This window comes from Hordeum vulgare, chromosome 6H, assembly GCF_904849725.1.
Source record: "Hordeum vulgare subsp. vulgare chromosome 6H, MorexV3_pseudomolecules_assembly, whole genome shotgun sequence".
NCBI classification, from domain to species: Eukaryota; Viridiplantae; Streptophyta; class Magnoliopsida; order Poales; family Poaceae; genus Hordeum; species Hordeum vulgare.
The window spans coordinates 337350038-337362273 of record NC_058523.1 but is presented as its reverse complement, the minus strand read 5'-3'; positions in this window follow the sequence as shown (position 1 = coordinate 337362273).

Sequence of the window (12236 nt, the reverse complement as noted above, 5' to 3'; positions counted from 1 at the left end):
GCACATCCCCCGTGCCGAAAATACCATTGCCGATGACCTGTCGAAGCATGCAGCCCTTAAGTTACCTGTGGAACCAGGGATTTTCATGCTACGGCTCACCCAACCATCCGTGACGACATCGGCCCGGCAAGAGAAGAGAAGGAAGTTGAACTCCGGTGAATACTTCGCAGCAGACCTGCGAGAAAATTCTGGTAAGGGATCTGCCGAGGAGAGATTGCCGGGGAAGACCTCCAGCCTACCGGGGGGGGGATACCACCCCGGCGGAAGACATGCCTTTGGTCCTTGCCGTCGAGCCACGCGCTCCGGCATGGGCACATCAAATCGTCCAGTACCTTCAGACTTGGGACCTGCCCGAATAGCAGGAAGAAGCAGAAAGAGTAGCCCGTCAGTCCAACACATATAAGTTCATCGACGACACTCTATACAGAAGACGACTGAACGAAGTGAAATTGAAGTGCATCCCCCAAGACGAAGGCCTGGAGCTGTTGGCCGAGATACACGGAGGCATATGTGGTTCCCACATAGGGTCAAGAGCGCTTGTCGGCAAAGCATTCTGGCAAGGTTTCTTTTGGCCCATAGCTCTCCAGGATGCAACGACACTAGTAACCAAGTGTGAAGCGTGTTGGTTCCATTCAAAGAAAGCTCATCAACCAGCTCAAGCACTTTAGACAATCCCTCTCTCCTGTCCGTTTTCGGTCTGGGGGATCGATATACTCGGCCCCTTTCCCCACGCTGCTGGGGGCTTTGAGTACTTGTACGTAGCAATCGACAAGTTTACAAAGTGGCCGAAAGTGGAGCCAGTGAGGAAGGTGACTACGCAGTCAGCCATTAAGTTCTTCAAAGGGATAGTTTGCCGTTTTGGTGTCCCAAACAGAATCATCACGAACAACGACACCCAATTCACAAGCCGCGCCTTCATGCAGTACGCCCAAGATCTCAGAAGCCGAATATGCTTTGCTTCCGTTGCCCACACAAGGATCAACGGTCAAGCTGAAAGGGCAAATGCTGAAGTGCTGCGAGGACTAAAAACAAGAACTTTTGACAAGCTACACGAACATGGAAGGAGCTGGATTGACGAGTTGTCGGCGGTTCTTTGGTCGATCAGAACGACGCCAAATCGATCCATCGGCCAGACACCCTTCTCCCTGGTCTACGGGGCGGAGGCATTTCTTCCCATAGAACTCATTTACGGATCACCTCGGGTGCTCGCTCACGACAAGCTCGAGCAAGAGCAACAATGCCAAGACGATGCTGTGCTCCTCGAGGAAAACCGACTTCAGGCAGCTGTGTGAGCCTCTCGCTACCAGCAAGCCCTGCCCTGCTACCATAGCCGCAAGGTGCGAGCCCGAAGTCTTGAGGAAGGCAACCTTGTACTTTGGCACATTCAGTCGGCCAAGAACTCAAACAAGTTGACGCCAAAGTGGGAAGTCCCATATCGGGTAGTGCGAGTCACCACTCGTGGCGTAGTCCGGCTGGAGACAGAGGATGGAATTCCGGTGAGTAACTCCTAGAACATCGAACATCTTCGCAAGTTCTACCCGTAGGGAGAGGCCACCGGGTACACCGGAGACCACCTTTTGTAAAAGTCTTGCCGATGTTGCATGTAATCCTGTGTACAAAGCCAGGAAAAGACCCTGAGCGCAGTCAAATAAAGTTTAGCGTCAAGCATCATCTAGATTTCTCATGATTAAGATCATGCATGCATATAATCTAGGGTTCGATGTAGCGCATAAACTGACAAACACCAAGAAATCTATATCTATTTTCTCTTCTTTCTTACCGCAAAGAACAGGCTTTCCTCCGTGCACAAGTTTGCCCGGGGGAAGGAGAAGAGGAGGTAGCATACAACATGCAGAACAGGAACAAGCCCGGAGTCAAAAGGAGAGTCGCGGTCCAAGTGATAGGTGACAAAGGCTCCGAATAAACTCCTGGCTCAAGGTATAGCTCCTTACCAGCGCCTTCAAAACTCTTATATGGAAAACTTGTGTGCCGAAGAGCCTAGCCGTGAATGCCCTGAATACTATCTAGAAGCGCGCCTGTCGACTAGCGGCCTCTAATGTCCGCCTCATTGAAAAGGGGCGTGCTCGATTATGCGAAGGCAAAACGCGAAGGCGGCAAGGCGCCTCCCCGGTGGTGACGACCCCGACAAGGAAGCCATGGCCTATCTCACATGGCATCCCCGACAAGATTTGCCAGCGGAAATACAACACAAGGATAAACCATACAAAGAAAAGGCGACTGAAAGGAGATCACGCCAGATCGAGAAAAAGAACAAGTATATTACAAACGCTGATAAGCGCATTTTAAGCTTAAAAGTGTCCATGAGTTTAAAATTGCAAGGACAGGGATACGCGAAGCCGTTAATCCCGGTGGGAGCCTTGCACCCTCTTAACTCGGTCCACCTTGTTGATGATGGGCATGATGAGCTCTTCGAGCGCCTTGAGGTCTACGTCCTCCGGTATGCGCCCAAGGGTGAAGCTCATGCCGGGGTTTCGGTACGCCAGCTTGGTGAGCACCTTCAAGAGAGCACCTCGGCAGAGCTTGCGGGACTCGTCCGCGAGGCGCGCCGACTCGCCGGCCTGGCGCTGCTTCAAAGCGTCCTCCACGCCTTTGAAGAACAAGGTCAACCAGGCGCTATGAGACACCGTCGGGTCTGAAGGGTAGACGAAGCCCTGGATGCCCATGACAGACATCTGCAGTCAACCCTTCCGGCCATGTCGACGAGGTGCTTAGTCCATAACTCGACGTCACACGCATAAGCTGCGCGGGCTGCGGAAACGGACTTGAGCTCGTCAGCCAGGGCCTCCTCGTGAGCTCGTCAGCCAGGGCCTCCTCGCGAGCTCGTCAGCCAGGGCCTCCTCGCGAGCTCGTCAGCCAGGGCCTCCTCACGAGCTCGACTGTCTTGGAGAGCTTGCTCCGTTGAGGCCAGTTTCCCTTGCAGCGCGGTGGCAGCGTTGTTGGCGGAAAGGAGCTTGGTGGAGGTGTCGGAGGTTGCAGCTTGAGCCTTTGTCAGACTAGAGAGGGTCTCCTCCCTCTCGGTCCTGAGCCCCGAGGCCTCCTTTTTGAGCTCGGCAACGTTCGCTTCCAGCTCCCTCACCCATGTGGCGAGCTCCTCCTTGGCTTGTTCGGCGGCGACGACCCTGTCCGCCATCTTCTTCAGCTCCGCGGCGAAGTCGGAGGCCTGGGCGGCAAGGGCATTCTTGTGCTGCTCCACCAACTCTTGGGTACGCTACACCATGAGACGATCAACCTCTTCGTCTTTTGCACGAAGGCACACCTTGAGCGCCTCCTCGCGGCCAGCAATGTCCTCCTCCGCTACGTCGAGGCTGATACAGAGGGAGTTGAGGCGACGTCTTCGGCGGCCTGGCGAATTTTCGCCTCCTCCTCCTGCTTCTGGATGTCATAAGATTTTAGGAGGAGCTCCTCCCTCTCGGTCTTCAAACGAGCGTGCTCCTCCTGAAGCTCCTGGAAGGCTTTGGCGAGTTGTTCTTCCGCCTGATCGACACACCGCTGAAACGCCTCCTCCCTCACTTCGAAAACCGCTAAACGGGAGTCCAGTTTCTCCTTTTGGGCGCGATAGAGGGCCTGGAGCCGGCTCAAGTTGTTCTCCATGGACAAAAAGAGCTGCTCCTCGCCGAGCTTGCTACCTCTGGCCTCCAACCCGGTGACGGACTCGAGCCCGTCGGCAGTGGAGACCTCTCCATCAAGGGCCACTCCCACCACGATCTCGCTGACGCGAGTCATCCCCGGCGGGCTAATAAATTGCCATTTGCCTGCGCAGATGTACTCGCCGGAAGGAGGGGCCGCTAAGGAAGAAGGATGGTCTCCTCCGACTCCCTCGTTGATGAGCGGGGGGTCCGCGTCTCGTGCGGCCTCCTCCGCGGCTGCAACAGAAAAACCGCCATCATGCCCTTCAGGCTCTTTGGTAGTCTCCTCCATCGGGCTCTTAGCGGTTGAGTCCCGCGCCTCCGCCGCGGTCTCCCCGATAGTTGTTGGAAATATGCCCTAGAGGCAACGATAAATAGTTATTATTATATTTCCTATTTAAAGATAATCGTTTATTATCAATGCTATAATTGTATTGAATGAAAACATAGATACATGTGTGGATACATAGACAAAACAATGTCCCTAGCAAGCCTCTAGTTGGCTAGCCAGTTGATCAAGGATAGTCAAGGTTTTCTGGCTATGTGCAAGTGTTGTCACTTGATAACTGGATCACATCATTAGGAGAATCATGTGATGGACTAGACCCAAACTATGAACGTAGCATATTGATCGTGTCGTTTTATTGCTATTGTTTTCTGCGTGTCAAGTATTTATTCCTATGACCATGAGATCATATAACTCACTGGCACCGGACGAATACCTTGTGTGCATAAAACGTCACAACGTAATTGGGTGACTATAAAGGTGCTCTACAGGTATCTCCGAAGGTATCCGTTGAGTTAGTATGGATCAAGACTGGGATTTGTCACTCCGTGTGAGGGAGAGGTATCTCGGGGCCCACTCGGTAATACAACATCGCACACAAGCCTTGCAAGCAATGTGACTAAGTGTAAGTCCCGGGATCTTGTACTGTGGAACAAGTAAAGAGACTTGCCGGTAACGAGATTGAAATAGGTATGCGGATACCGACGATCGAATCTCGGGCAAGTAACATACCGAAGGACAAAGGAAATGACATACGGGATTATATGAATCCTTGACACTGAGGTTCAACTGATAAGATCTTCGGAGAATATGTAGGATCCAATATGGGCATCCAGGTCTCGCTATTGGATATTGACCGAGGAGTGCCTCAGGGCATGTCTACATAGTTCTCGAACCCGCAGGGTCTGCACACTTAAGGTTCGGCGATGTATTAGTATAGTTGAGTTATATGTGTGGTTACCGAATGTTGTTCGGAGTCCCGGATGAGATCACGGACGTCACGAGGGTTTCCAGAATGGTCCGGAAACGAAGATTGATATATAGGATGGTTTCATTTGGTTACCGGAAACTTTCGGGCAATTCCGGCAGTGTACCGGGAGTGACGAATGGGTTCCGGGAGTTCACCGGGAGGGGCCCACCCACCCGGGAGTGAGCTCAAGGTCATAGGGTGGCGCCACAAGTCCCTAGTGGGTTGGCGGAGTCAGTCCAAGGGGCCCATGGCGCCACTTATGGAAATACCAAAAAGAAAAGAAAAAGAATAGGAAAAAGGGCAGGAGTAGATCATCACCACCACCGGAGCGCCGTCACGCTGTCGGAGAACTCATCTACTTCTCCGTCTTGCTTGCTGGATCAAGAAGGCCGAGATCATCGTTGAGCTGTATGTGTGCTGAACGCGGAGATGCCGTCCGTTCGGCACTAGATCGGAACAGATCGTGGGACGGATCGCGGGACGGTTCGTGGGGCGGATCGAGGGACGTGACTACGTTCCACTACATCAACCGCATTTCTTAACTCTCCTTGTTGTGCAATCTACAACGGTACGTAGATCCAAATCTCCTCTCGTAGATGGACATCACCATGATAGGTCTTCGTGTGCGTAGGAAATTTTTTGTTTCGCATGCAACGTTCCCCAACAGTGGCATCATGAGCTAGGTTCATGCGTAGATGTTATCTCAAGTAGAACACAAAGGGTTTTGTGGACGGTAATGTTCGATTTGCTACCCTCCTTAGTCTTTTCTCGATTCGGCGGTATTGTTGGATTGAAGCGGCCCGGACCGACATTATTCGTACGCTTACGAAAGACTGGTTTCATCGATTTACATGCAACCTCGTTGCATTAAGATGACTGGCGGGTGTCGGTTTCTTCAACTTTAGTTGAATTGGTTTTGACCGAGGCGGTCCTTGGAGAGGTTAAATAGCAATTTGGACATCTCCGTTGTGGTTTTTGCGTAAGTAAGATGCGATCATACTAGATACCCATAGTAGCCACGTAAAACGTGCAACAACAAATTAGAGGTCGTCTAACTTGTTTTTGCAGGGTATGCTTGTGATATGATATGGCCAATGACGTGATGTGATATATTGGATGTATGAGATGATCATGTTGTAATAGTTAATATCAACTCGCACATCGATGGTACGACAACCGGCAGGAGCCATAGGGTTGTCTTTAAACTAACGTTTGTGTTTGCAGATGCATTTACTATATTGCTAGGACGTATCTTTAGTAGTAATAGCATAAGTAACACGACAACCCTGATGGCGACACGTTGATGGAGATCATGATGATGGAGATCATGGTGTGGCACCGGTGACAAGAAGATCCTGCCAGTGCTTTGGTGATGGAGATCAAGAAGCACATGATGATGGCCATATCATGTCACTTATGAATTGCATGTGATGTCAATCCTTTTATGCACCTTATTTTGCTTAGAATGAAGGTAGCATTATGAGGTGATCTCTCACTAAAATTTCAAGACGAAATTGTGTTCTCCCCGACTGTGCACCGTTGCTACAATTCGTCGTTTTGAGACACCACGTGATGATCGGGTGTGATAGACTCAACATTCACATACAACATGTGCAAAACAGTTGCACACGCGGAACACTTGGGTTAAGCTTGACGAGCCTAGCATGTACAGACATGGCCTCGGAACACATGAGACCGAAAGGTCGAACATGAATCGTATAGTTGATATGATTAGCATAGAGATGCTTACCACTAAAACTATTCTCAACTCACGTGATGATCGGACTTGAGTTAGTGAATATGGATCATGTACCACTCAAATGACTAGAGAGATGTACTTTTTGAGTGGGGGTTTAGCAAGTAATTTGATTAGTTGAACTCTAATTATCTTGAACATAGTCTAAGTCCACTTTGAAATATTTGTGTTGTAGATCAATGTCTCATGCGATAGTCACCGTGAATTTTAATACGTTCCTAGAGAAAGTAAGTTGAAAGATGATGGAAGCAACTTTGTAGACTGGGCTCGTAATCTTAAGTTGCTCCTGCAAGCTGGGAAGAAGGATTATGTCCTTAATGATGCTCTAGGAGATGAATCACCCGCTATGGCTGACCAAGATGTTAAGAATGCTTGGTTAACACGTAAGGAGGACTACTCGGTAGTTCAATGTGCAGTCTTGTATGGCTTAGAGCTGGGACTTCAACGTTGCTTTGAGCGTCATGGAGCATTTGAGATGTTCTAGGAGTTGAAGTTTATCTTTCAGAAGAACGCCCGGATCGAGAGGTATGAGACCTCCGATAAATCTATGCTTGCAAGATGGAGGAGAATTCGTCTGTCAGTGAACATGTGCTCAAAATGTCTGGGTACTCAAACCGTCTAGCTGAGCTGGGGATTGAACTCCTGCAAGAGGCTGACAGAATTCTTCAATCACTTCCACCAAGCTACAAGAGCTTTGTGTTGAACTATAACATGCAAGGGATGAACAAGTCACCCGATGAGTTATTCGCGATGCTGAAAGTCGCACAGTCAGAACTCCGTAAAGAGCATCAAGTGTTGATGGTGAATAAGACCACTGGTTTCAAGAGAAATGGCAAAGGAAATAAGGGTAATTCCAAGAATAGAGGCAAGCCTGTTAACAATCCGACGAAGAAACCCAAAGCTGGACTTAAGACTTAAACGGAGTGTTATTATTGCAAGGGTTTGGGTCACTGGAAGCGCAACTGCCCCAAGTATTTGGCTCATAAGAAGGCGGCCAAGGAAAGATCAGGTATATTCGATATACATGTTATTGATGTGTACTTAACCAGCTCTCGTAGTAGTGCCTGGGTATTCGATACCGGTTCTGTTGCTCATATTTGCAACTCAAAACAGGAACTGCGGAATAAGCGAAGGCTGGTGAAGGATGAAGTGACGATGCGCATGGGAAATGGTTCCAAGGTTGATGCAATCACCGTCGGCACAGTTTCACTTTAGCTACCATCAGGATTAGTTATGAACGTAAATAATTGTTATTTAGTGCCTGCGTTAAGCATGAACATTATATCTGGATCTTGTTTATCATGAGACGGTTACTCGTTTAAGTCACAGAATAATGGTTGTTCTATTTCTGTGAGTAATATCTTTTATGGTCATGCACCCAATGTGAGAGGATTGTTCATATTGAATCTTGATAGCGATGATACACATATACATAACATTGAGACCAAAAGAGTTAGAGTTAACAATGATAGCGCATGTTTTTATGGCACTGCCGCTTAGTCATATTGGTGTAAAGCGCATGAAGAAACTCCATTCCGATGGACTTTTGGAGTCACTTGAATTTGATTCACTTGACACGTGCGGACCATGCCTCATGGACAAGATGATTAAGACTCCGTTCTCTGGAACAATGTAGCGTGCAAGTGACTTGTTGGAAATCATACATACCGATGTGTGCGGTCCGATGAGTGTTGAGGCGCGCGGGGATATCGTTATTTTCTCACCTTCACTGACGATTTGAGTAGATATGGTTATGTCTACTTGATGAAGCACAAGTCTGAAACGTTTGAGAAGTTCAAGCAATTTCAGAGTGAAGTTGAAAATCATCGTAACAAGAAGATCAAGTTCCTACGGTCTGATCGTGGGGGTGAATATCTAAGTTTTGAGTTTGGTGCTCACTTAAAACAATGTGGAATTGTTTCGCAGTTGACACCGCCTGGAACACCACATCGTAATGGTGTGTCCGAACATCGTAATCGTACTTTATTAGAGACGGTGTGATCTATAATGTCTCTTACCGATTTGCCGTTATCGTTTTGGCGTTATGCATTAGAGACAACTGCATTCACTTTAAATAGGGCACCATCAAAATCCGTTGAGACGACACCATACGGACTGTGGTATGACAAAAGACCGAAATTGTCGTTTCTTAAAGTTTGGGGATGTGATGCTTATGTCAAAAAGATTCAGCCTGAAAAGCTGGAACCCAAAGAGGAAAAGTGCGTCTTCATAGGTTACCATAAAGAGAAAGTTCGGTATACTTTCTATCTCAAATCCGAGGGCAAAGTGTTTGTTGCTAAAAATGGAGCTTTTCTTGAGAAGGAGTTTCTCTCGAAAGAATTGAGTGGGAGGAAGATAGAACTTGATGAGGTTGTCGAACCTGTAATCCCTCTAGATGGTGGCGCAGGGCAAGGGAAAACCCCTGTCATTGCGATGCCGGTTGAGGATGAAGTTAACGATGATGATCATGAAACTTCGGATCAAGTTCCTATGGAACCTCGCAGGTCGACAAGATCACGTACTGCTCCTGAGTGGTACGGTAATCCTGTCTTATCAATTATGTTGTTGGAAAACACTGAACCTGCGAATTATGAAGAAGCAATGGTGGGCCCGGATTCCAACATATGGCTGGAGGCCATGTAGTCTGAGATAGGATCCATGTACGAGAACAAAGTGTGGACTTTGTAAGTACTACCTGAAGGCCGCAAGGCTATTCAGAACAAATGGATCTTTAAGAAGAAGACGGACGCAGACGGTATTGTGACCGTTTATAAAGCTCGACTTGTGGCAAAGGGTTTTTCACAAGTTCAAGGAGTTGACTACGATGAGACAGTCTCACCGGTAGCGATGCTTAAGTCCGTCTGAATCATGTTAGGAATAGCTGCCTTTTATGATTATGAAATCTGGCAGATGGATGTCAAAACGGCGTTCCTTAACAGTTTTCTGAAGGAAGAGTTGTATATGATGCAACCCGAAGGTTTTGTCGATCCGAAGAATGCTAACAAAGTATGCAAGCTCCAGCGATCTATTTATGGACTGGTGCAAGCATCTCGGAGTTGGAATAATCGCTTTGATGAGGTGATCAAAGCATTTGGGTTTATACAAGTTGTTGGAGAATCTTGTATTTACAAGAAAGTGAATGGGAGCTCTGTGGCATTTCTAATATTATATGTGGATGACATATTGCTGATTGGAAACAACGTGGAGCTTTTGGAGAGCACAAAGGATTACTTGAATAAATGTTTCTCTATGAAGGACCTAGAAGAAGCTGCTTACATTCTAGGCATTAAGATCTATAGGGATAGATCGAGACGCGTGATAGGACTTTCACAAAGCACATACCTTGATAAAGGTTTGAAGAAGTTCAAAATGGATCAGTCCAAGAAAGGGTTCTCGCCAGTGTTACAAGGTATAAAATTGAGTAAGACTCAGTGCCCAGCAACTGTGGAAGATAGAGAACAAGTGAGTTCTGTCCCCTATGCTTCAGCCGTAGGTTCTATCATGTATGCAATGCCGTGCACTAGACCAGACGTCAGCTTGGCCATAAGTATGGTAGGCAGGTTTCAGAGTAATCTAGGAATGGATCACTTGACGACGGTCAAGAATATTCTGAAGTACCTGAAAAGGACTAAGGAAATGTATCTCGTTTATGGAGGTGACAAAGAGCTCGTCGTAAAAGGTTACGTCGACGCAAGTTTTGACACCGATCCGGATGACTCTAAGTCGCAAACCAGATATGTATTTATTCTTAATGGGGGTGCAGTTCCAAGTAGAGCGTCGTAGAAGATTCTACATGTGAAGCGGAGTACATGGCTGCCTCGGAGGCAGCAAAGGAGGGTGTCTGAATGAAGCAGTTCATGACAGATCTTGGAGTTGTGTTGACCGCACTAGATCCATTAACTCTATTATGTGACAACGCTGGTGCCATTGCCTTAGCAAAGGAACCAAGGTTTCACAAGAAGACCAGACACATCAAATGACGCTTCAACCTCATCCGCAACTATGTCGAAGGAGAGGACGTGAATATTTGCAAAGTGCACACGGATCTAAATGTATCAGACCCGCTGACTAAACCTCTTCCACGGGCAAAACATGATTAACACCAGAACTGTATGGGTGTTCGATTTATTACAATGTAAATTGCATGGCGATGTGAGGACTAGATTATTGATTCTAGTGGAAGGGTAGACTGTTGGAAATATGCCCTAGAGGCAATGATAAATAGTTATTATTATATTTCCTATTTAAAGTTAATCATTTATTATCCATGCTATTATTGTATTGAATGAAAACATAGATACATGTGTGGACACATAGACAAAACAATGTCCCTAGCAAGCCTCTAGTTGGCTAGCCAGTTGAACAAGGATAGTCAAGGTTTTCTGGCTATGTGCAAGTGTTGTCACTTGATAACTCGATCATATCATTAGGAGAATCATGTGATGGATTAGACCCAAACTATGAACATAGCATATTGATCGTGTTGTTTTATTGCTATTGTTTTCTGTGTGTCAAGTATTTATTCCTATGACCATGAGATAATATAACTCACTGGCACCGAAGGAATACCTTGGGTGCATCAAACGTCACAACATAACTGGGTGACTATAAAGGTGCTCTACAGGTATCTCCGAAGGTGTCCGTTGAGTTTGTATGGATCAAGAGTGGGATTTGTCACTCCGTGTGACGGAGAGGTATCTCGGGGCCCACTCGGTAATACAATGTCACACACAAGCCTTGCAAGCAATGTTACTAAGTGTAAGTCACGGGATCTTGTATTATGGAACGAGTAAAGAGACTTGCCGGTAATAAGATTGAAATAGGTATGTGGATACCGACGATCGAATCTCGGGTAAGTAACATACCGAAGGACAAAGGGAATGACATACGAGATTATATGAATCCTTGACACTGAGGTTCAACCGATAAGATCTTCGGAGAATATGTAGGATCCAATATGGGCATCCAGGTTCTGCTATTGGATATTGACCGAGGAGTGCCTTGCGGCATGTCTACATAGTTCTCGAACCCACAGGGTGTGCACACTTAAGGTTCGGCGATGCTTTAGTATAGTTGAGTTATATGTGTGGTTACCGAATGTTGTTCGGAGTCCCGTATGAGATCACGGACGTCACGAGGGTTTCCTGAATGGTCCGGAAACGAAGATTGATATATAGGATGGTTTCATTTGGTTACCGGAAAGTTTCGGGCAATTCCGACAGTGTACCGGGAGTGACGAATGGGTTCTGGGAGTTCACCGGGAGGGGCCCACCCACCCGGGAGTGAGCCCAAGGTCATAGGGTGGCGCCACAAAGTCCCTAGTGGGCTGGTGGAGTCAGTCCAAGGGGCCCATGGCACCACTTATGGAAATACCAAAAAGAAAAGAAAAAGAATAGGAAAAAGGGGAGGTGGGAAGGAAGGAGTGGACTCCTTCCCCCAAACCGAATTGGGGTGGGAGTCCACCTCCCCCTTGGCCGGCGCACCCCTTGAGGGCTTGGACCTCAAGGCAAGACTCGCCCCCCTCCCTCCTATATATAGTGCTCTTTTAGGGCTGATTTGAGACAACTTTTGCCACGT